The sequence below is a fragment of the Bombina bombina genome, chromosome 6, assembly GCF_027579735.1.
Source record: "Bombina bombina isolate aBomBom1 chromosome 6, aBomBom1.pri, whole genome shotgun sequence".
Lineage (NCBI taxonomy): Eukaryota > Metazoa > Chordata > Amphibia > Anura > Bombinatoridae > Bombina > Bombina bombina.
Genome location: NC_069504.1, coordinates 518,463,202 through 518,485,765, shown reverse-complemented (window position 1 = coordinate 518,485,765; position 22,564 = coordinate 518,463,202). Strand labels below are relative to the sequence as shown.

Below are 22,564 nucleotides of genomic sequence, written 5' to 3'. Positions count from 1 at the left end.
ACTTGGCAAACTCATTGCCAATTTGAGAAGGAATTTTAAGAAGGGATTGAGGAGTATTAATGCTATGTATACGCGAGGTGCCCGCTCTATATCCGAGTTTGTTGGCCAGAAGGGTATCTGCCTTATTACTTTTGTAATAGAATAACTGTTTCAGTTTGGTTAAGTTAGTTTGGGTCCTTTTAAGTTCAATTTGGGATGTGATTTTTAATGGTAACAATCTGATTCGACAGAGTGGTTGAAGGGGCTTCTCTGTTTTGAGATTCAAGATTCCTCAGCTGGATATGGGCCTGTGAAAGGGTCAGACCAGCTTTTTTTCTATTGCTCACCTGCTTACTGATTATGAGACCTCGTATTGTCGCTTTTGCGGCGCCCCATAAGGTATCATCTTTGACCTGGGTGTTGTCGTTTGTGTGTATGAAGTGTTTAATCTCAGTGCATAATAATTCTCTAAACAGGATATCACTCAATAAGTTGTGGGGCATTCTCCAAAGGGGTCTAGAGAGAGAGGAATTTAATGAATCTGTCAGCTAAGATGTGATCGTGGTCCAACCAAGTACAGAGTGAGATGTTAGATTGTGTAATGAGGTCTAACGAGTCTGCTGTGGAGAAGATGTAATCAATCCTAGCATACTGTCTGTGTGGGTGTGAATAATGCGTGAAGTCCTTATCTGTGGGGTGGATAGCTCTCCATATATCGTAATATCCTGAATAGGACATTAGGTTACGGAACTTCTTAGTTAAAAGTTCGGAGGCTGGGTGTGTCTTATTTGTGTCATCAGAAGACCAACTGTACGGGTAGTATACGTCACTTGGTAAAGAGAATTAGGGAGGAGAGGTAAAGGGAAAAGGAGAAAGAAGGAAAGAGGCACTGGGAAGTACCTAAAGTGTGGTGAAAATAATTCACCTTAGAGGAACCCTGGGGTGGGTTTTCTAGTGGGGGGGGGCTTAGTGCTTGAAAGCAACGTGGAGATGGTAGGACTGGAATATCAGCCCCGCTCTAACATGCAAAACTTCTCTTCGGAGAACAATAAACCTTAGGTGCAAACTAAACATAGCTGAACATGTAATAATAGTTAATATAAACCGTAACAGAAAATATATTGGTACACTTCTAGATCCCTTGAGGGAATCATTCAGAACATTTAACTAAACTTATTAACTTAGTTAGTGCAACTTTAGAGAAGGAGTGGAATCTGAGCTCAGAGGAGCCCTATTGAAAACATATTATACTCAAGTGGCTGTACAGGTTGCCCTGAAAAATCTCGGGGTTGCTGCAACTTAGGTCGCTTCGATCTCTGCTCCCTTGTAGTCCATTCCGGAGCCGAAGCTCAAAGGGTAGGTTGACCTGGAGCCTGTGCTGTTGGGGGTTCATGGTGTAAACCCCATGACGTGAGAAGAGAGAATCCCTGAGACACAGAGGAGGCCACAACTGTCTGGTTGTCTTTGGTAATAAAGAGTCTCGTAGGATAGCCCCATCTGTATCTAATATTGGCTTTGCGTAAGGTGGAGGTGACTATTTGGAACTGTCGCCTTTGTTGGAGAGTATGTGCTGATAAATCAGGAAGGCGTTGGATGTCTTTGAATTTATCACTCAGTGTTGGCTTTTGAAAGGCTGCCTGTATCAACCTATCCTTATACAGGAAACTGTGGAAGCACACTATAACATCCCTCTGTTTATCCTGTGCTACCAATCTATAGAACATAGGAGCCTGAGAAGTGAATCAACACCAGAGCACCTTAATGTTCACCCAATTGGGAGAAAAAAGGCGTTAAAAGCACATAGGTATATACAGGTTAAATACAACCCGTTATATAGTTAGAGCGGGGCTGAGCAAAGTACCATAATAGGAACTACATTATGTATTTGAGACAGAACCGGAACAGCCGTGCAGGTGAGCAAATCCTAACCCCTCACCTTAGGTAACTTGGGGATAGGACCCGAAGGAAGGGAGAGGGGAGTTGGAGGTGACCCACCCAGACTAGCTGGGCGGGAGCGGGAAGGTGAGGGGTAACCTCACTTAAAGGCCCACAATCACAATGAAGAAATGCAGTTTTCAGTATAAATCATAACAAACAAACAGTTATGCACGACACTCCACCTTGGGTTAAAAGTCCAAGGACACATAGGCTGGCGCAGCAGCAATATTTTAACAAAGCAATAACTCTGGGGAAGGCCCACAGAGGCACAAACGCGGACGCAGCAGCTTTTATTCAGTTGCTTCTAATAAGTTATAAATTTGCACAGTTCCTACCGAGGGAGCACAAAATGGAGAAAAATGCTTCATCCAATGACACAAGAAAAATCCTGTGATGGAGAGAGATGGCTGCAGTGAAACAGGCGACTTATATACACCCTCAGGGTTATGGCCTGGGCTGGACACAGCTTAAGATAGTACAATTCTCTCAACTTTTCAGCTTGCAAATATCCCAGACACAAAGTAAACTTGATTGTAGGTCTATTTGTATAAGAGGCCTATAGGGTAATATTCAGGGCCTGCTATACCTTCTACAGTTGCTGGGGGGGGGGGGGGGAATTTAGGAGACCTCAGGGAAATTCACATGTATGGGAAGAGGTAGGTAGGCCCAGCTAACTTTATAGATACACAGTCCAGATAGCACACAAGCCATCTGGGGCCACTTTTCAAAAATATACTGGGTGACACTAAGAGTAAAGGCTGGGCCTAGTTGAGAATGAAGCAGCTATAGCAGATTTCTTGCCCTAAGTCTCTTCCTATGTAGGGAAAACAGTTAAGTAAGGAACTGGCCTCCAAAATCTCACGTATGGTTTTAAGTGGTATTGATTTTAAAAGGGTAAAATGAGTTCCAGAGGGGTGTATGTGAAATTCTGTTGCTGGGTCACTTAACCCTGTAATTGAGAGAACGACTGCAGGTTGGGTCTCAAGACCCAGTTTACGCAGGGCCTCAACAGGGCAATCTTGTGTTCATGTAAGGATGTGTGTATGAACTGGCTAACACCGCCTTTATGAGGGAATCAAGTAACGCTAAGCTGTGTTTATATAGCTAGTGTCCCAAGTGATAATCCCACGTGGGTATTACCTTTCGCTGTAAGGCGTCCTGTGCGATCTTACCCTGAATTGAAGGCAGGGATAGCCGGAATGTCACCCGTACTGAGATCCGTTAAAGGTAACTCCCCGCAGGTAGAAGCACCAACCTCAGCTCTTTCTTGTGATGTCGGCGGGAATCTCCTGTTCCTGAGTCGTGAGGCCGGTACGATTGCGGCCCAAGATGGCGGCTGTCTCTCGCCTTGCCAGCGTCTCCTCGTGGGGTCAGTATGTCAGCGGTAGTCAGCCCACGATTCTCCGACCTGGGTTTCCAGCTTGCAGAAGGATAACACCTCAGGATCTCAGCGAGGACAGGTAATGGATGGCCGCTTGGGACCAAGTCTCAGCAACTGGCCTAACGTTTAATACAGCACTGTACTTGCAGTCCGCAGCCTTGAATGTCCTCCTCGACTGCAAAGCACAGATCTCTCTCGAGGGATTCAAGTAAGTTCTCCGGAGCGGAGCCCCGACCCTCTGGAGAGCGGGATCCCCCGCAAGCTTCTTCAGGTGTTGTTGGCGGTCTTCCGGCACAGCAGTTCGCCGTAGGCAGGTTTCGTGAGACCAAAGTAGTTATTCAAGGGCAGAAAAGGTCTCAAATAACCCCACAGTGTAGTAGGCGTTTAAATTTTAACCTGATTTGGTGTTAAACTTGAAGTTTAGATTGTTTGAACGCCCTAAAATTACTTTCTAGAGCAGAGCTCCTCACACCTACGTCCGCTCAGTTCAGCGGCTAGCTCCGCCCCCTTCGAAACAATAGTTTAAAAGCTCTGTCAGCCACATAAGCGGTCTCACAATATGCACAAACACTGTTGTAGAAATTATCCATCACAGGCATATAAAATAGGCATTCAATAGTTCCTGTAAACGCCCATGTCTCTCAACCCCCTCATAAATACAAGTACAGGTGGCCCTTGGTTTACGACGGTTCAATTTGCTCCGTTTTAGAATAACGCACTTTTTTTCCAAGTCATGTGACTTATTGAAAAGCATTGAGAAGCAGTGCATTCATTAAAATAGCCAGTAGTTGGAGCTGTCCGCTTGTGTTGCAGCAAAGAGATGCAAAGCCAAGCAAGCCAGACGCGATCAATGGATCAGCTTTCAAAGGAACAAGATCTAGCAGCCACTTCCCTTAGCTGCAGACGCAATGCAGAGAACTGTTTGCAGAAAAAGGCAAATAAAAAAACATTTTTGTTCATTAAACTTAGTTTGATAATACAATCTATTTTATTAGGTTTATAATGGTGTTTAGCATTTAAAGTCTTCATTTCAAAGCTTTGAAATAATGTATTAAGTGTTACTTATGACAATTTTGAGAGGGGCCTGGAACCTAACTCCCTCACTTCCCATTGACTTACATTATAAACTGGGTTTCAATTTACAACGGTTTCGATTTTAACCATTCCTTCTGGAACCTAACCCTGTGGTAAACTGAGGGCTACCTGTACAACACTTCAATGAAGCCATATTATCACAAAGCTACTGCGTACAAATGTATTCTAAAAGTATCAATTCCGTCACGTGTCTCATACAGACTTAAGTGTTCAGCTTGCTTCTCTATTTGCTCATTCAGCCAATGTGGCATCAGTGTGTTTAATTGAAATATCCATTTGTTCTCTGCATGTAATAGATTCAGATTCACATCACCACCCCTAATACATAGATATTCTTTGCAGAACCTGGCATCTCAAATCAGATTTACTATGATGTATAGATAAAAGTCTAGCAACAGACAAAAGCCCCTTGCCCTTGATCTTTACAGGCAGAAGACATGCCCACGTATCTTTTCTTACAAGAACATTCAATGCAATAAATCACATTAGTCCTACTGTTGAAAAGTCCATTAATATATATCCCTTCCCACTTGGTAAAATTTCAAGCTCATTAACATTTTGGATATATAGGGAAAATTAGCATCCGCCGCAAGGGTAGGTACCTTTCAATACATCCTCTCTCCTACCATCTCTGAGACAGATGGCTTGAAACCAATGTGTCATGCAAGGTTTCTGATTTACGCTAGCTTATGGCAATTCTATCACCTACAATATTTGCAATTTCTTCATCATATTTTAGTAGATCTAGATGCTTATTCATCACTTTGGCAATATCCCTGTAACACATATAAGTCATTCTCTCTTGTAGATGACTGTCTTTGTTTAACAGTCAAAAAACATCACCCCTCAGGATACGTAAAGCGCTCTGATAAGCCTTACATATAATTTGATGGATAGCCTCTGAGTCTTCTCAGCTTTTTTGCTCTCTGTTTGCCAGTACTCATATCCGAGCAGTTCCTTCTTAAAGGGAGACTGAACCCAAATTTTTTCTTTCGTGATTCAGATAGAGCATGCAATTTTAAGCAACTTTCTAATTTACTCCTATTATCAATTTTTCTTCGTTTTCTTGCTATCTTTATTTGAAAAAGGCATTTAAGCTTTTTTTGGGGTTCAGAACTCTGGACAGCACTTTTTGATTGGTGGATGAATTTATCCACCAATCAGCAATGACAACCCAGGTTGTTCACCAAAAATGGGCCGGCATCTAAACTTACATTCTTGCATTTAAAATAAAGATACCAAGAGAATAAAGAAAATTTGTTAATAGGATTAAACTAGAAAGATGCTTAAAAATGTCATGCTCTATCTGAATCATGAAAGAAAAAATTTGGGTACAGTGTCCCTTTAATCTCAGAAACTCTCTCATTGGTATGGCTAACAGTGGCAAAAATATGGTAACTGTTATATTGTAAGATAATTGGTAGCAGTGTGTTTATAGTGTAGATTCAACTTCATCTTACCAAAGGCATCTCTGCCTATCTTGAGATCTAAAAACGTGATCATATTGAAGTCAATCTCAAAAATGTAAGTTTAGGATTCAGAAAATTTAGCAATATAGCAGCACCTAGTGGGAATAAAAAATGGCACAACACTTAGAGCTACACACCGCAGAAGCAACAAAGCATGATTAGAAAAACCTATATAGCCATGTGGTAACATAATAGTGGTAAAACAGTAGGTACCAGTAACATTCGCTAGTGCACAATAGAACAAAAAAATAACCTTATAACTACTAGCAGTATAAACAATAATGGTGGACAGTTCACATAAGAGTTTGAAATAGAAATATAGACAGATTAGCCGTTTGTAAAAAAAGGAGTACTTATGCAACCAGCATTAATTTGTCCAAGTTTGTCCGAGTAATTAGCCGACACCTTTTTTACGGTCAGGGATTATGCCGTGGAGCTTAAGACTGCTGTGGGACTCGAAAATGTTAATGTACAGCCTATATAATGTTTGCATGAGAGGCAGCAGCTTGTCGGAAGACTGAAGCAAATGGTCATTTGAAGATTTCTTTAGAAGCAGCATGACTCTGTAACGTGCGGGTAGGAGGCAGGCACGCACGGAGAGACTCTCCCTTCCGATATAGAAGACCTAGGTTTAGTCGGATCATCCGGGTTCCAAACGACAGAGACAGCTAAGGCTGTGCTGCTTGGAATGTGAGTAAGAGCTGTCTCCATCATTGGCCCCGGGCTAATCTTAGCTGTCCTCACAGTAGAGTGTTCCCCTAGGGTTTTTAAGGGCGTATTAGCTAACCCAGGGTTTGTTGGCAGCGTATACAGATTATAGTCTTCCTTATCGTTAGCTCCAGGACTATAAGGTGTAGGGGTTGGTCCGATAGGTCTCGATGACGGCTGTGATGGGGCATTACCTCCCCGATGGTCTGAGGGAGTTAGTATTGTAGGTATTGCTCTATTAGGCCCCGCTTCAGTGACTGGGCACAATACGGCAGGTTCCCCCTCTGCGAGTACAGTAGCTCCGCTGGTATCTCCCAACTCCATCTCAGGGGGCCTTTCAAGCGCACCGCTGAGCATGCAATTAGTGACCAGGGCGTTAACAACCTGGGAGGTAAGTGGCTGATGCCGGGGCCCCAAAGCACCGCCACCCCCATACCCATTGGGTGTGTATGTGTTCCTCATCCAGCGGTTTGAAGTGGAAAGCTGCATGCAGGGTGTCAGCAAATGCCGTTTGGTAGGTGTCAAGTAGGTCGCTGATTGCTTGCAAAAGGTCTGTCATCCTCCCAACCCTTCAGATAGATGTTGATGGCAAGGATATATAATGTGAGAGAAAGAAAGGGTGCTTTCATAGCATTTAGTAACGACAGAGATCCAGACGACACTCTGCCGGGGGGTCAAGAAGGAGGCCGCAACCTCAAGTAGTCTCCGGTATAAAGCAGTTGCAAGTATGCTGGTATATTTTTGCTGCATTTAGTTGAGCTATATCTGTATCAGGATCTGTAGCTGTTGCTGGTCGATGTAAGGTATAAAACAGATTTTTAAAAGATTAGTCTGTAGGTCTGTGGCAGCTAGGTAAAATGCGACCTGTCATGGCCGCTACCCGGAAGTTCCCCATCTGGATGTTTTTTTCTATTGTGTCATTATTTTCCACTTACATCTAATCATTTTTTGATTGCCACATATCACAGAATTGGTTATTAATCCACCATTTGTATTTTACCTTTAATCTGTTTCACCTTTTGCTGTGTATACAATTTTGTACGCCATCTCCTTGGTATAGCACGTGTATTATATATTTTTATAGACTTAAAGTGAAGGTAAAGTTAGCATCTTTATTACTTTTCAAATGTCAGTCGCCTAAAAAATAATGTTAGTTTAATTCATCAATTTCGTTAAAATTCGATATTTACCGTTTTATCCGATATTTATAACTCTATTCTCCTGGTTCTGTAATCTGCCCGTATTATTTTTTTTTCTGCAGCCAGGTCACGTTGTTCTAGTAGCCAATTATCTGTCTGGCCGTTAGGCGGCCGTCATTTGATGTCACCGCATAACTATTGGATCTGCGCATGCGTTAGATACACTTCCTGTATCTTATAAGCCGTGCTCGTTCAAGATTTGCGCATGCGCAAATCTCCTTCACTCAAGCAACTCTGCCGAACGCACTTGGTTTAGCAACAATTAGCAATTTCTTTTATGCTAATCGAAAAGCGTAGAAAACAAAAAGCAGCCTTTACAGTTCGCTTGCAAGATAGTAATGAATGAATAGATATTCATTCAATACTATGTTGCAACGGGATTAACGCATGCGCTTCAGAATGTAATAGTTTTTAGTCGCGCAGGCGCAAATTGAGGTTGAGCCATAGTGTGCGCATGCGCAAGATTGAATAAAATCGAGAACGCGCATTTACCATACGTATAGAGCGGGTGTCAACGCTCTATACGTAATACACCAAGAAAGCAGGAAATAACTTGAAGGCGGAGCTTTAATCGGCAGGACACGTACAGATAAAGTATTGATTTTATATTGATATATATAGAAATATGACATAAAAACTTAGCGATCATGCTATATTTTGAAGAATTAACACACTACTGCTTTCATTTCCCGGAAACTTTACCTTCACTTTAACATGGATCATGTAGTTTTTAGCCATTGTCATTTGTGTAACTGTATTTTATGAATTTTGCATATTGGTATTGTCATATTAAATTGTACTGCTTTTAGTCCATTTAGCCTTTTTAGCGCTCAGTCTCCCACTCATATTTCATATGTTATCTTCTAGTCCGCTAGGGGACTTCTGATAGTGAGCTTAAGGAGTTCTAACTAGCGTTCGGTTTACAATCTCTATCTTTTTTAAATACATATTCCCTCTCCCACCACCCAACATAGATGTTGGCTTAGGTGAGGGCAGAAGCCGCTCCATTGCCGTCCCTCGTATATAAGTAAAATCTGTCCCTAAAGACAAAATAATTGTCTCAAAATAGAATTCCAAAATTAACCGTTTTCTTTTCATTGTACCTTGAATCCATCTCTAAGAAATATTGAACAGACCTACACCCTTGGTCATGGTTAATCACACCTATTTTATTCAATACATCCATAGTGTCAAGTACATAAGATGGTAAAGTAAGCACAACATCCCTCAATCTAGCATCTATTTACTAAACTTAAAAAGGGACAGTCTACACCAGAATATGTATTGTTTTAAAAGATAAATAATCCCTTTATTACCCATTCTCTAGTTTTGCATAACCAACAGTGTTATATTAATACACTTTTTACCTCTGATTATCTTGTATTTAAGCCTCTGCAAACTGCCCCTTATTTCAGTTCTTTTGACAGACTTGCATTTTATCCAATCAGTGCTGGCTCCGAGGAACTCCATGTGCATGAGCACAGTGTTATCTATATGAATCACATGAACACCCTCTAGTGGTAAAAAATTGTAAAAATGAGATGAGGCGGCCTTCAAGGGCTTAGAAATTAGCATATGAACCTCCTAGGTTTAGCTTTCAACTAAGAATAGCAAAAGAACAAAGTAAAATTGGTGATAGATGTAAATTTGATAGTTAAATATTACATGCCCTATCTGAATAATGAAAGTTTGTTTTGAACTAGACTGTCCCTTTAAGGCACCAATCCCTGACATTATGAGACATCCTGGGAGATTCTCTTTATTTTTGTGTACCTTAAGGAGCAGGTAAAATGTATTCATTCTTGGTTTCTCACATTTCATTCTTTTACTGTGTTTCAATTTTCATTAAAAGCATCCTTGATCATATTGTCATAATTTTAAATAGTGTTCTGTGGTATCCCTCCAAAGTGATTTATAACATTAAAGGATCTTTAAGTTGTCTATATGCTTCTCAATCATACAGATCAATAGGCTACAGAACAACAACATTTATGCTTACCTGATAAATTAATTTCTCTTGTGGTGTATCCAGTCCACGGGTTCATCCATTACTTGATAGATATTCTCCTTCCCAACAGGAAGCTGTAAGAGGACACTCACAGCAGAGCTGCCTATATAGCTCCTCCCCTAACTGCCACCCCCAGTCATTCGACCGAAGACAAACAAGAAAAAAGGAGAAACTATAGGGTGCAGTAGTGACTAGTTTAAAAATAAAAAACACCTGCCTTAAAATGACAGGGCGGGCCGTGGACTGGATACACCACAAGAGAAATAAATTTATCAGGTAAACATAAATTTTGTTTTCTCTTGTAAAGGTGTATCCAGTCCACGGGTTCATCCATTACTTGTGGGATACCAATATCAAAGCTTTAGGACACGGATGAAGGGAGGGACAAGGCAGGCGCTTAAACGGAAGGCACCACTGCCTGTAAGACCTTTCTCCCAAAAATAGCCTCCGAAGAAGCAAAAGTATCAAATTTGTAGAATTTAGAAAAAGTATGAAGCGAAGACCAAGTCGCCGCCTTGTAAATCTGTTCCACAGAGGCCTCATTTTTAAAAGCCCATGTGGAAGCCACCGCTCTAGTGGAATGAGCTGATTCTTTTAGGAGGCTGCTAGCCAGCAGTCTCATAAGCCAAACGGATTAAGCTTCTCAGCCAAAAAGAAAGAGAAGTTGCCGAAGCCTTTTGGCCTCTCCTCTGTCCAGAGTAGACAACAAACAAAGCAGATGTTTGACGAAAATCCTTCGTAGCATGTAAATAAAACTTTAAAGCACGAACCACTTCAAGATTGTGTAAAAGACGTTCCTTCTTTGAAGAAGGATTAGGACATAGTGAAGGAACAACAATCTCCTGATTGATATTCTTATTAGATACCACCTTAGGAAGAAACCCAGGTTTAGTACGTAAAACTACCTTATCTGCATAGAAAATCAGATAAGGGGAATCACACTGTAAAGCAGATAACTCCAAAACTCTTCGAGCCGAGGAGATAGCTACTAAAAACAGAACTTTCCAAGATAAAAGCTTAATATCTATGGAATGCAAAGGTTCAAACGGAACCCCTTGAAGAACTTTAAGAACTAAATTTAAACTCCATGGCAGAGCAACAGGTTTAAACACAAGCTTGATAATAACCAAAGCCTGACAAAACGCCTGAACGTCTGGAACCTCAGCCAGACGTTTGTGCAAAAGAATAGACAGAGCAGAAATCTGTCCCTTTAAGGAACTAGCTGACAATCCTTTCTCCAATCCTTCTTGGAGAAGGATAATATCCTAGGAATCCTGACCTTACTCCATGAGTAACCCTCGGATTCACACCAATGAAGATATTTACACCATATCTTATGATAGATTTTCCTGGTGACAGGCTTTCGAGCCTGAATTAAGGTATCAATGACCGACTCGGAGAAACCACGTTTTGATACAATCAAGCGTTCAATCTCCAAGCAGTCAGACACAGAGAAATTAGATTTGGATGTTTGAAGGGACCTTGAAGTAGAAGGTCCTGCCTTAGCGGCAGAGTCCATGGTGGAAAGGATGACATGTCCAAGCCCTGCGTGGCCACGCAGGAGTTATCAAGATCACCGAAGCTCTCTCCTGCTTGATCTTGGCAATCAGACGAGGGAGCAGAGGAAACGGTGGAAACATAAGCCAGGCTGAAGGACCAGGGCGCTGCTAGAGCATCTATCAGCGCTGCCTTGGGATCCCTGGACCTGGACCCGTAACAAGGAAGCTTGGCGTTCTGACGAGACGCCATGAGATCCAGTTCTGGTTTGCCCCATAGTTGAATCAACTGGGCAAATACCTCCGGATGGAGCTCCCACTACCCCGGATGAAAAGTCTGCCGACTTAGAAAATCCGCCTCACAGTTCTCTACTCCTGGGATATGGATAGCTGAGAGATGGCAAGAGTGAACATCTGCCCATAGAATTATCTTTGAAACCTCCAACATTGCCAGGGGGCTCCTTGTTCCCCCCTGATGGTTGATATAGGCTACAGTCGTGATGTTGTCCGACTGAAATCTGATGAACCTGACCGCAGCTAGCTGAGGCCAAGCCTGAAGAGCCTTGAATATCGCTCTTAGTTCCAGAATGTTTATCGGAAGGAGGGCCTCCACCTGAGTCCACGAACCCTGAGCCTTCAGCGAGTTCCAGACTGCATCCCAGCCCAGAAGGCTGGCATCTGTCATTACTATAGTCCATTTTGGCCTGCGGAAACTCATTCCTCTGGACAGATGGACCCGAGATAGCCACCAGAGAAGAGAATCCCTGGTCTTTTGATCCAGATTTAGTAGAGGGGACAAATCTGTGTAATCCCCATTCCACTGATTGAGCATGCAAAGTTGCAGTGGTCTGAGATGTAGGCGGGCAAACGGAACTATGTCCATTGCCGCTACCATTAAGCTGATTACTTCCATACACTGAACCACTGACGGCTGAGAAGTGGAATAAAGAGCACGGAAGGAAGTTAGAAGCTTTGACAACCTGACTTCTGTCAGAAAAATCTTCATTTCTACTGAATCTATCAGAGTGCCTAGGAAGGAAACTCTTGTGAGAGGGGAGAGAGAACTCTTTTCTACATTCACCTTCCACCCGTGAGACCTCAGGAATGCCAGAACAATGTCCGTATGGGACTTGGCGATTTGAAAAGTCGGCGCCTGTATCAGAATATCGTCTAGGTAAGGAGCCACCGCTATGCCTCGTGGTCTTAGAACCGCCAGTAGGGACCCTAGAACCTTTGTAAAGATTCTTGGTGCCGTGGCTAACCCGAAGGAAAGAGCCACAAACTGGTAATGCCTGTCTAGGAAGGCAAACCTGAGAAACCGATGATCTCTGTGCATCGGAATGTGGAGATAAGCATCCTTTAGATCCACGGTAGTCATATATTGACCCTCCTGGATCATAGGTAGGATGGTTTGAATAGTCTCCATCTTGAAGGATGGGACCCTGAGAAAATTGTTTAGGATCTTGAGATCCAAGATTGGTCTGAAAGTTCCCTCTTTTTTGGGAACTATGAACAGATTTGAATAGAATCCCTGCCCCTGTTCCTCCCTTGGAACTGGGTGGATCACTCCCATGACCAGAAGGTCTTGAACACAACGTAAGAATGCCTCTCTATCTGGTTTGCAGATAATTGTGAGAGATGAAATCTCCCCTTTGGAGACGAGGCTTTGAAATCTAGAAGATATCCCTGGGAAACAATCTCCAGAGCCCAGGGATCCTGGATGTCTCTAGCCCCAGCCTGGGCGAAGAGAGAAAGTCTGCACCAACTAGATCCGGTCCCGGATCGGGGGCTACTCCTTCATGCTGTCTTAGAGGCAGCAGCAGGTTTTTTGGCCTGCTTTCCCTTGTTCCAAGCCTGATTAGGTCTCCAAACTGGCTTGGACAGGGCAAAATTTCCTTCTTGTTTTGCAGCAGAGGAAGTTGAAGCTGCACCACTTTTGAAGTTTCGAAAGGAACGAAAATTGGTCTGTTTGGTCCTTGATTTGATGGACCTATCCTGGGGAAGGGCGTGGTCTTTTCCTCCAGTAATATCAGAAATGATTTCCTTCAATCCAGGCCCGAATAGGGTCTGCCCTTTGAAGGGGATGTTAAGAAGCTTAGACTTTGAAGTAACGTCAGCTGACCAGGATTTAAGCCATAGCGCCCTAGGCGCCTGAATGGCAAAACCTGAATTCTTAGCCGTTAGCTTTGTTAAATGAAAAACGCAGTCAGAAATAAATGAATTGGCAAGCTTAAGAGTTTTAAGCCTGTCTAGGATATCATCCAACAGGGTCTCCACCTGTAGAGCCTCTTCAAGAGCCTCGAACCAGAAAGCCGCTGCAGCAGTGACTGGGGCAATGCATGCAAGAGGCTGGAGAATAAAACCTTGTTGTATAAAGATTTTCTTAAGGAAACCCTCTAATTTCTTATCCATAGGATCTAGGAAAGCACAACTGTCCTCGACGGGAATAGTTGTACGTTTAGCTAGGGTAGAGATTGCTCCCTCCACCTTAGGGACCGTCTGCCACGAGTCCCGTGTAGCGGCATCTATGGGAAACATCTTTTTAAAGGCAGGAGGGGGAGAGAACGGTACACCTGGTCTATCCCATTCCTTCGTAATAATTTCTGAAAACCTCTTAGGGATTGGAAAAACATCAGTGTAAACAGGCACAGCAAAGTATTTGCCCATTTTACACAACTTCTCTGGGACTACAATTGGGTCACAGTCATCCAGAGTCGCTAAAACCTCCCTGAGCAACACGCGGAGGTGTTCAAGTTTAAATTTAAATGCTGTCATTTCAGAGTCAGACTGAAGTAACGCCTTCCCTGAATCAGCAATGTCACCCACAGAAAGAAGCTCTCCTGCTTCGGCTTCTGTACATTGTGAGGGTATATCAGACATAGCTACTAAAGCGTCAGAAAGCTCTGTATTTATTCTAGCCCCAGAGCTGTCTCACTTTCCTTGTAACCCTGGCAGTTTGGACAATACCTCTGTGAGAGTATGATTCATAACTGCCGCCATGTCCTGTAGAGTAAACGCATTGGACGCGCCAGATGTACTTGGCGTCACTTGAGCGGAAGTTATAGGTTCTGACACGTGGGGAGAGCTAGTAGATGGCATAATCTCCCTTTTGTCAGTCTGAGAAACCTCTGGTGATAAATCTTTAAAAGCCATAATATGTTCTTTATAACTTATAGAAAGGTCAATGCATTTGGTACACATTCTAATAGGGGGTTCCACAATGGCTTCTAAACATAATGAACAAGGAGTTTCCTCTATGTCAGACATGTTTAACAGACTAGTAATGAGACCAGCAAGCTTGGAAAACACTTTAATAAATGTGAAAAAGCAATTAAACAAAAACGGTACTGTACCTTTAAGAGAAAAAAAAACTACCATAAAAACTGCAAATCCGTGTTAAAAAGCAGTAAACTCTACGAAATTTTTACAGTGTGTATAAGAGACTAAAGCAGCATTGCACCCACTTGCAAATGGATGATTAACCCCTTAGGCCCCAAACCGGATTAGAAAAAACGGTAACACCGTTAAAAAACAGTCAAACACACTGCCACAGCTCTACTGTGGCTCCTACCTGCCCTTAAACACGATTTTAGCAGGAAAGAACCCCTCTATAGTGGTCCTAGATGCCAGAGGACTCCTTTAGGGAAGCTGGATGTCACAGTCTGTATAACAACTGCGCATAAAGTGCGCGAAAATAGGCCCCTCCCACCATGCACTCACAGTCAGAGGGCCATAAAAAACTACTCCTAGGAGTAAAACAGCCATGTGGAAAACTAGGCCCCAAATAAAGATTTATCACCCTCAGAGAAAAACAGAATTTATGTTTACCCGATAAATTTCTTTCTCCTACGGTGTGTCCGGTCCACGGCTTCATCCTTACTTGTGGGATATTCTCTTCCCTAACAGGAAATGGCAAAGAGAGCACAGCAAAAGCTGCCCATATAGCCCCCCCCTCTGGCTCCGCCCCCCAGTCATTCAACCGAAGGTTAGGAGAAAAAGGAGAAACTATAGGGTGCCGTGGTGACACTAGTGTACAGAAATAAAAAAAAATTAAACCTGACTAAAAGCCAGGGCGGGCCAAGGACCGGACACACCGTAGGAGAAAGAAATTTATCAGGTAAACATAAATTCTGTTTTCTCCTACATTGGTGTGTCCGGTCCACGGCTTCATCCTTACTTGTGGGAACCAATACCAAAGCTTTAGGAAACGGATGAAGGGAGGGAGCAAGTCAGGTTACCTAAACGGAAGGCACCACGGCTTGCAAAACCTCTCTCCCAAAAACAGCCTCCGAAGAAGCATAAGTATCGAATTTGTAAAATTTGGCAAAAGTATGCAGAGAAGACCAAGTCGCTGCCTTACAGATCTGATCAACAGAAGCCTCGTTCTTGAAGGCCCATGTGGAAGCCACAGCTCTAGTAGAGTGAGCTGTAATTCGTTCAGGAGGCTGCCGTCCGGCAGTCTCATAAGCCAATCGGATGATGCTTTTCAGCCAAAAAGACAGAGGTAGCAGTAACTTTCTGCCCTCTCCTCTTACCAGAATAAATGACAAACAAAGATGATGTTTGTCTGAAATCCTTTGTTGCTTCTAAATAGAATTTTAAAGCACGGACCACATCTAGGTTGTGTAACAAACGTTCCTTCTTTGAAACTGGATTCGGACATAGGGAAGGAACCACTATTTCCTGGTTAATATTCCTGTTGGAAACTACTTTTGGAAGAAAACCAGGTTTGGTACGTAAAACTACCTTATCTGCATGAAATACCAGATAGGGAGAAGTACACTGCAAAGCAGATAATTCAGAAACTCTTCTGGCAGAAGAAATAGCAATTAAAAACAGAACTTTCCAAGATAGTAACTTGATATCTATGGAATGCAAAGGTTCAAACGGAACCCCTTGAAGAACTGAAAGAACTAAGTTTAGACTCCATGGAGGAGTCATAGGTCTGTAAACAGGCTTGATTCTGACTAACGCCTGTACAAATGCTTGTACATCTGGCACGGCTGCCAGACGTTTGTGCAACAAGACAGACAGAGCAGATATCTGTCCCTTTAGAGAACTAGCTGAAAGACCTTTCTCCAAACCCTCTTGGAGAAAGGAAAGAATCCTAGGAATTTTGATTGTTCAGAGCGGCAAAGAGAATGACTGGGGGGCGGAGCCAGAGGGGGGGCTATAAGGGCAGCTTTTGCTGTGCTCTTTGCCATTTCCTGTTAGGGAAGAGAATATTCCAAAAGTAAGGATGAAGCGGTGGACCGGACACACCAATGTAGGAGAAAAACGTTTTTTCTGTTAAGTAATGCAAACGTTTTAACACTAAGTACTATGAGGGTTAACATAAAAATTACCCTTATCTTGTAAGCATGATCCCAGTCGCTGTTAAATCACTGTATCAGGCTTACCTCAAATATATCAAGTACTGTCAGCATTTTCTAGACCTTATCTCTCTAGAAAAAAAAAATATACTGAACATACCTCAAATCAGGCGATTTGCCAACCGTCCCCCCAACTGAAGTTCTCTTTCCATACTCTTCAGTTATGTGTGAGAACAGGAATGGACCTTAGTTACAAACAGCTAAGATCATCAACCTCCAGGCAGATTCTTCTTCCAATTTCTGCCTGAGAGTGAAACAGTACAACGCCGGTACCGTTTAAAAATAAACTTTTGATTGAAGGTAAAACTACACTAAGTCACCACATATCTCTTGATACTTCCTTTCTTGTCGAGAGCTTGCAAGAGAATGACTGGGGGTGGCAGTTAGGGGAGGAGCTATATAGACATCTCTGCTGTGGGTGTCCTCTTGCAACTTCCTGTTGGGAAGGAGAATATCCCACAAGTAATGGATGAACCCGTGGACTGGATACACCTTTACAAGAGAAAACAGAATTTATGCTTACCTGATAAATTACTTTCGCCAACGGTGTGTCCGGTCCACGGCGTCATCCTTACTTGTGGGAATATCTCTTCCCCAACAGGAAATGGCAAAGAGTCCCAGCAAAGCTGGCCATATAGTCCCTCCTAGGCTCCGCCCACCCCAGTCATTCGACCGACGGACAGGAGGAAAAATATAGGAGAAACCATATGGTACCGTGGTGACTGTAGTTAGAGAAAATAATTCATCAGACCTGATTAAAAAACCAGGGCGGGCCGTGGACCGGACACACCGTTGGAGAAAGTAATTTATCAGGTAAGCATAAATTCTGTTTTCTCCAACATTGGTGTGTCCGGTCCACGGCGTCATCCTTACTTGTGGGAACCAATACCAAAGCTTTAAGACACGGATGAAGGGAGGGAGCAAATCAGGTTACCTAAACGGAAGGCACCACGGCTTGCAAAAACTTTTCTCCCAAAAATAGCCTCCGAAGAAGCAAAAGTATCAAATTTGTAAAATTTGGCAAAAGTGTGCAGTGAAGACCAAGTCGCTGCCTTACATATCTGGTCAATAGAAGCCTCGTTCTTAAAGGCCCATGTGGAAGCCACAGCCCTAGTGGAGTGAGCTGTGATTCTTTCAGGAGGCTGCCGTCCGGCAGTCTCATAAGCCAATCGGATGATGCTTTTAAGCCAAAAGGAAAGAGGTAGAAGTCGCTTTTTGACCTCTCCTTTTACCAGAATAGACAACAAACAAAGAAGATGTTTGTCTGAAATCTTTTGTAGCCTCTAAATAGAATTTTAGAGCACGGACTACGTCCAAATTGTGTAACAAACGTTCCTTCTTTGAAACTGGATTCGGACATAAAGAAGGTACAACTATCTCCTGGTTAATATTCTTGTTAGAAACAACCTTTGGAAGAAAACCAGGCTTAGTACGCAAAACCACCTTATCTGCATGGAACACCAGATAAGGAGGAGAACACTGCAGAGCAGATAACTCTGAAACTCTTCTAGCAGAAGAAATTGCAACCAAAAACAAAACTTTCCAAGATAGTAACTTAATATCTATGGAATGTAAAGGTTCAAACGGAACCCCTTGAAGAACCAGATTTAGACTCCAGGGAGGAGTCAAAGGTCTGTAAACAGGCTTGATCCTAACCAGAGCCTGAACAAATGCTTGAACATCTGGCACAGCTGCCAGTCTTGTGTAGTAAGACAGATAAAGCAGAGATCTGTCCCTTTAGAGAACTTGCAGATAATCCTTTCTCCAAACCTTCTTGTAGAAAGGAGAGAATCTTAGGAATTTTTATCTTATTCCATGGGAATCCTTTGGATTCACACCAACAGATATATCTTTTCCATATTTTATGGTAAATCTTTCTAGTTACCGGTTTTCTGGCCTGAACCAGAGTATCTATCACCGAATCTGAAAACCCACGCTTTGATAGAATCAAGCGTTCAATCTCCAAGCCGTCAGCTGGAGGGAGACCAGATTTGGATGTTCGAATGGACCCTGAACAAGAAGGTCCTGTCTCAAAGGTAGCTTCCATGGTGGAACCGATGACATATTCACCAGGTCTGCATACCAAGTCCTGCGTGGCCACGCAGGAGCTATCAAGATCACCGAGGCCCTCTCCTGTTTGATCCTGGCTACCAGCCTGGGAATGAGAGGAAACGGTGGAAATACATAAGCTAGGTTGAAGGTCCAAGGTGCTACTAGTGCATCTACTAGAGTCGCCTTGGGATCCCTGGATCTGGACCCGTAGCAAGGAACCTTGAAGTTCTGACGAGACGCCATCAGATCCATGTCTGGAATGCCCCATAATTGAGTTATTTGGGCAAAGATCTCCGGATGGAGTTCCCACTCCCCCGGATGGAATGTCTGACGACTCAGATAATCCGCTTCCCAGTTTTCCACACCTGGGATGTGGATCGCAGATAGGTGGCAGGAGTGATCCTCCGCCCATTGAATTATTTTGGTCACTTCTTTCGCCAGGGAACTCCTTGTTCCCCCCTGATGATTGATATACGCAACAGTCGTCATGTTGTCTGATTGGAATCTTATGAATCTGGCCTTTGCTAGCTGAGGCCAAGCTCTGAGAGCATTGAAGATCGCTCTTAGTTCCAGAATGTTTATCGGGAGAAGAGACTCTTCCCGAGACCATAGTCCCTGAGCTTTCAAGGATTCCAAGACCGCGCCCCAGCCCCCTAGACTGGCCTCGGTCGTGACAATGACCCACTCTGACCTGCGGAAGCTCATTCCCTGGGATAGATGGTCCAGGGTCAGCCACCACCGAAGTGAATCTCTGGTCTTCTGATCTACTTGAATCATTGGAGACAAGTCTGTATAGTCCCCATTCCACTGTTTGAGCATGCACAGTTGTAATGGTCTTAGATGAATTCGTGCAAAAGGAACTATGTCCATTGCTGCAACCATCAACCCTACTACTTCCATGCACTGCGCTATGGAAGGACGTGGAACAGAATGAAGAACTCGACAAGTGCTTAGAAGTTTTGACTTTCTGACCTCTGTCAGAAAAATCCTCATTTCTAAGGAATCTATTATTGTTCCCAAGAAGGGAACTCTTGTTGACGGGGACAGAGAACTCTTTTCTATGTTCACCTTCCATCCGTGTGATCTGAGAAAGGCCAGAACAATGTCTGTATGAGCCTTTGCTGTTGACAAGGACGACGCTTGTATTAGAATGTTGTCCAAGTATGGTACTACTGCAATGCCCCTCGGTCTTAGAACCGCTAGAAGGGACCCGAGTACCTTTGTGAAAATCCTTGGAGCAGTGGCTAACCCGAATGGGAGGGCCACAAACTGGTAATGTTTGTCCAGAAAGGCGAACCTTAGGAACTGATGATGTTCTTTGTGGATAGGAATATGTAGGTACGCATCCTTTAGATCCACGGTAGTCATAAATTGACCTTCCTGGATAGTGGGTAGAATCGTTCGAATGGTTTCCATCTTGAACGATGGTACCCTGAGAAATTTGTTTAGGATCTTCAAATCCAAAATCGGTCTGAAAGTTCCCTCTTTTTTGGGAACTACGAACAGATTTGAATAAAATCCCATTCCTTGTTCCTTTATTGGAACTGGGTGTATCACTCCCATCTTTAACAGGTCTTCTACACAATGTAAGAACGCCTGTCTCTTTATTTGGTTTAAGGATAAGTGAGACATGTGGAACCTTCCCCTTGGGGGTAGTTCCCTGAATTCCAGAAGATAACCCTGAGAAACTATTTCTAGCGCCCAGGGATCCTGAACATCTCTTGCCCAAGCCTGAGCAAAGAGAGAGAGTCTGCCCCCTACTAGATCCGGACCCGGATCGGGGGCTACTCCTTCATGCTGTTTTGTTAGCAGCAGCAGGCTTCTTGGCCTGCTTACCCTTGTTCCAGCCTTGCATCGGTTTCCAGGCTGGTTTGGGTTGTGAGGCATTACCCTCTTGCTTAGAGGATGCAGAATTAGAGGCCGTTCCGTTCCTGAAATTGCGAAAGAACGAAAATTAGACTTATTCTTGGCCTTGAAAGGCCTATCTTGTGGAAGGACGTGGCCCTTTCCCCCAGTGATGTCTGAGATAATCTCTTTCAATTCTGGTCCAAATAGAGTTTTACCTTGGAAAGGGATGTTAAGCAATTTTGTCTTGGATGACACATCCGCTGACCAAGACTTTAGCCAAAGCGCTCTGCGCGCCACAATTGCAAACCCTGAATTTTTCGCCGCTAATCTAGCTAAATGCAAAGCGGCATCTAAAATAAAAGAGTTAGCCAACTTAAGTGCGTGAACTCTGTCCATAACCTCCTCATATGGAGTCTCTCTACTGAGCGACTTTTCTAGTTCTTCGTACCAGAACCACGCTGCTGTAGTGACAGGAACAATGCACGAAATGTGTTGTAGAAGGTAACCTTGCTGTACAAAAATCTTTTTAAGCAAACCCTCCAATTTTTTTATCCATAGGATCTTTGAAAGCACAACTATCCTCGATAGGAATAGTAGTGCGCTTGTTTAGAGTAGAAACTGCCCCCTCGACCTTAGGGACTGTCTGCCATAAGTCCTTTCTGGGGTCGACCATAGGAAATAATTTCTTAAATATAGGGGGGGGAACAAAAAGGTATGCCAGGCTTTTCCCACTCCTTATTCACTATGTCCGCCACCCGCTTGGGTATAGGAAAAGCGTCTGGGTGCACAGGAACCTCTAGGAACTTGTCCATCTTGCATAATTTCTCTGGAATGACCAAGTTGTCACAATCATCCAGAGTAGATAACACCTCCTTAAGCAGTGCGCGGAGATGTTCTAATTTAAATTTAAATGTCACAACATCAGGTTCAGCTTGTGGAGAAATTTTTCCTGAATCTGAAATTTCCCCATCTGACAAAACCTCCCTCATGGCCACTTCAGATTGGTGTGAGGGTATGACAGAACAATTATCATCAGCGCCCTCCTGCTCTACAGTGTTTAAAACAGAGCAATCCTGCATGGGCAAAACTGGTGTAGACACAGTAGGAGATGATGTAGTATCATGTCTACTCCCCTCATCTGAGGAATCATCTTGGGCAATTTCATTATCTGTGGCAGTACTGTCCTTACTTTGTTTGGACGCTATGGCACAATTATCACACAAATTTAAATGGGGAGACACATTGGCTTTCATACATATAGAACATAGCTTATCCGAAGGCACAGACATGTTAAACAGGCTTAAACTTGTCAACAAAGCACAAAAAACGTTTTAAAACAAAACCGTTACTGTCTCTTTAAAAATTTTAAACAGAAAACACTTTATTACTGAATATGTGAAAAAGTATGAAGGAATTGTTCAAAAATTACCAAAATTTCACCACAGTGTCTTAAAGCATTAAGAGTATTGCACACCAATTTTCAAAGCTTTAACCCTTAAAATAACGGAACCTGAGCCGTTTACAAATTTAACCCCTATACAGTCTCAGCTATAGCCTTTGCTGCGAACTAACCAAGCCCAGAGGGGAATACGATACCAAATGACGCCTTCTAGAAACTTTTCCAGCTACTTTCAGAACCTCACACATGCATCTGCATGTCTTGCTCTCAAAAACAACTGCGCAGTAATGGCGCGAAAATGAGGCTCAGCCTACAACTGGGAAGGCCCTCCCTGACTGGAAAAGGTGTCTAACATAGTGCCTGCCGTTAAAACACGTTCCCCAAGTTTATAAATGTGAATTATCAGCATAAACATGTATAAAAATGTCCAAATAAAGCAATCGATTTAGCCCATTAAAGTGTCTACCAGTTTTATAGCCCATATTAAGCCCTTTATTCTGTTTGCTTGACTAAGAAAATGGCTTACCGGTCCCCATGAGGGGAAATGACAGCCTTCCAGCATTACATGGTCTTGTTAGAAATATGACTAGTCATACCTTAAGCAGAAAAGTCTGCTAACT

General features: G+C 43.1%; 1 protein-coding gene across 1 annotated transcript in view; it reads right to left on the bottom strand.

Moving 5' to 3' along the window:
* The window catches only part of LOC128664506 (lamin-L(III)-like), a 102,291-nt gene that overhangs the window by 16,612 nt on the left and 63,115 nt on the right, over window positions 1-22,564 (bottom strand). The gene's annotated exons all lie outside the window — the stretch shown is intronic.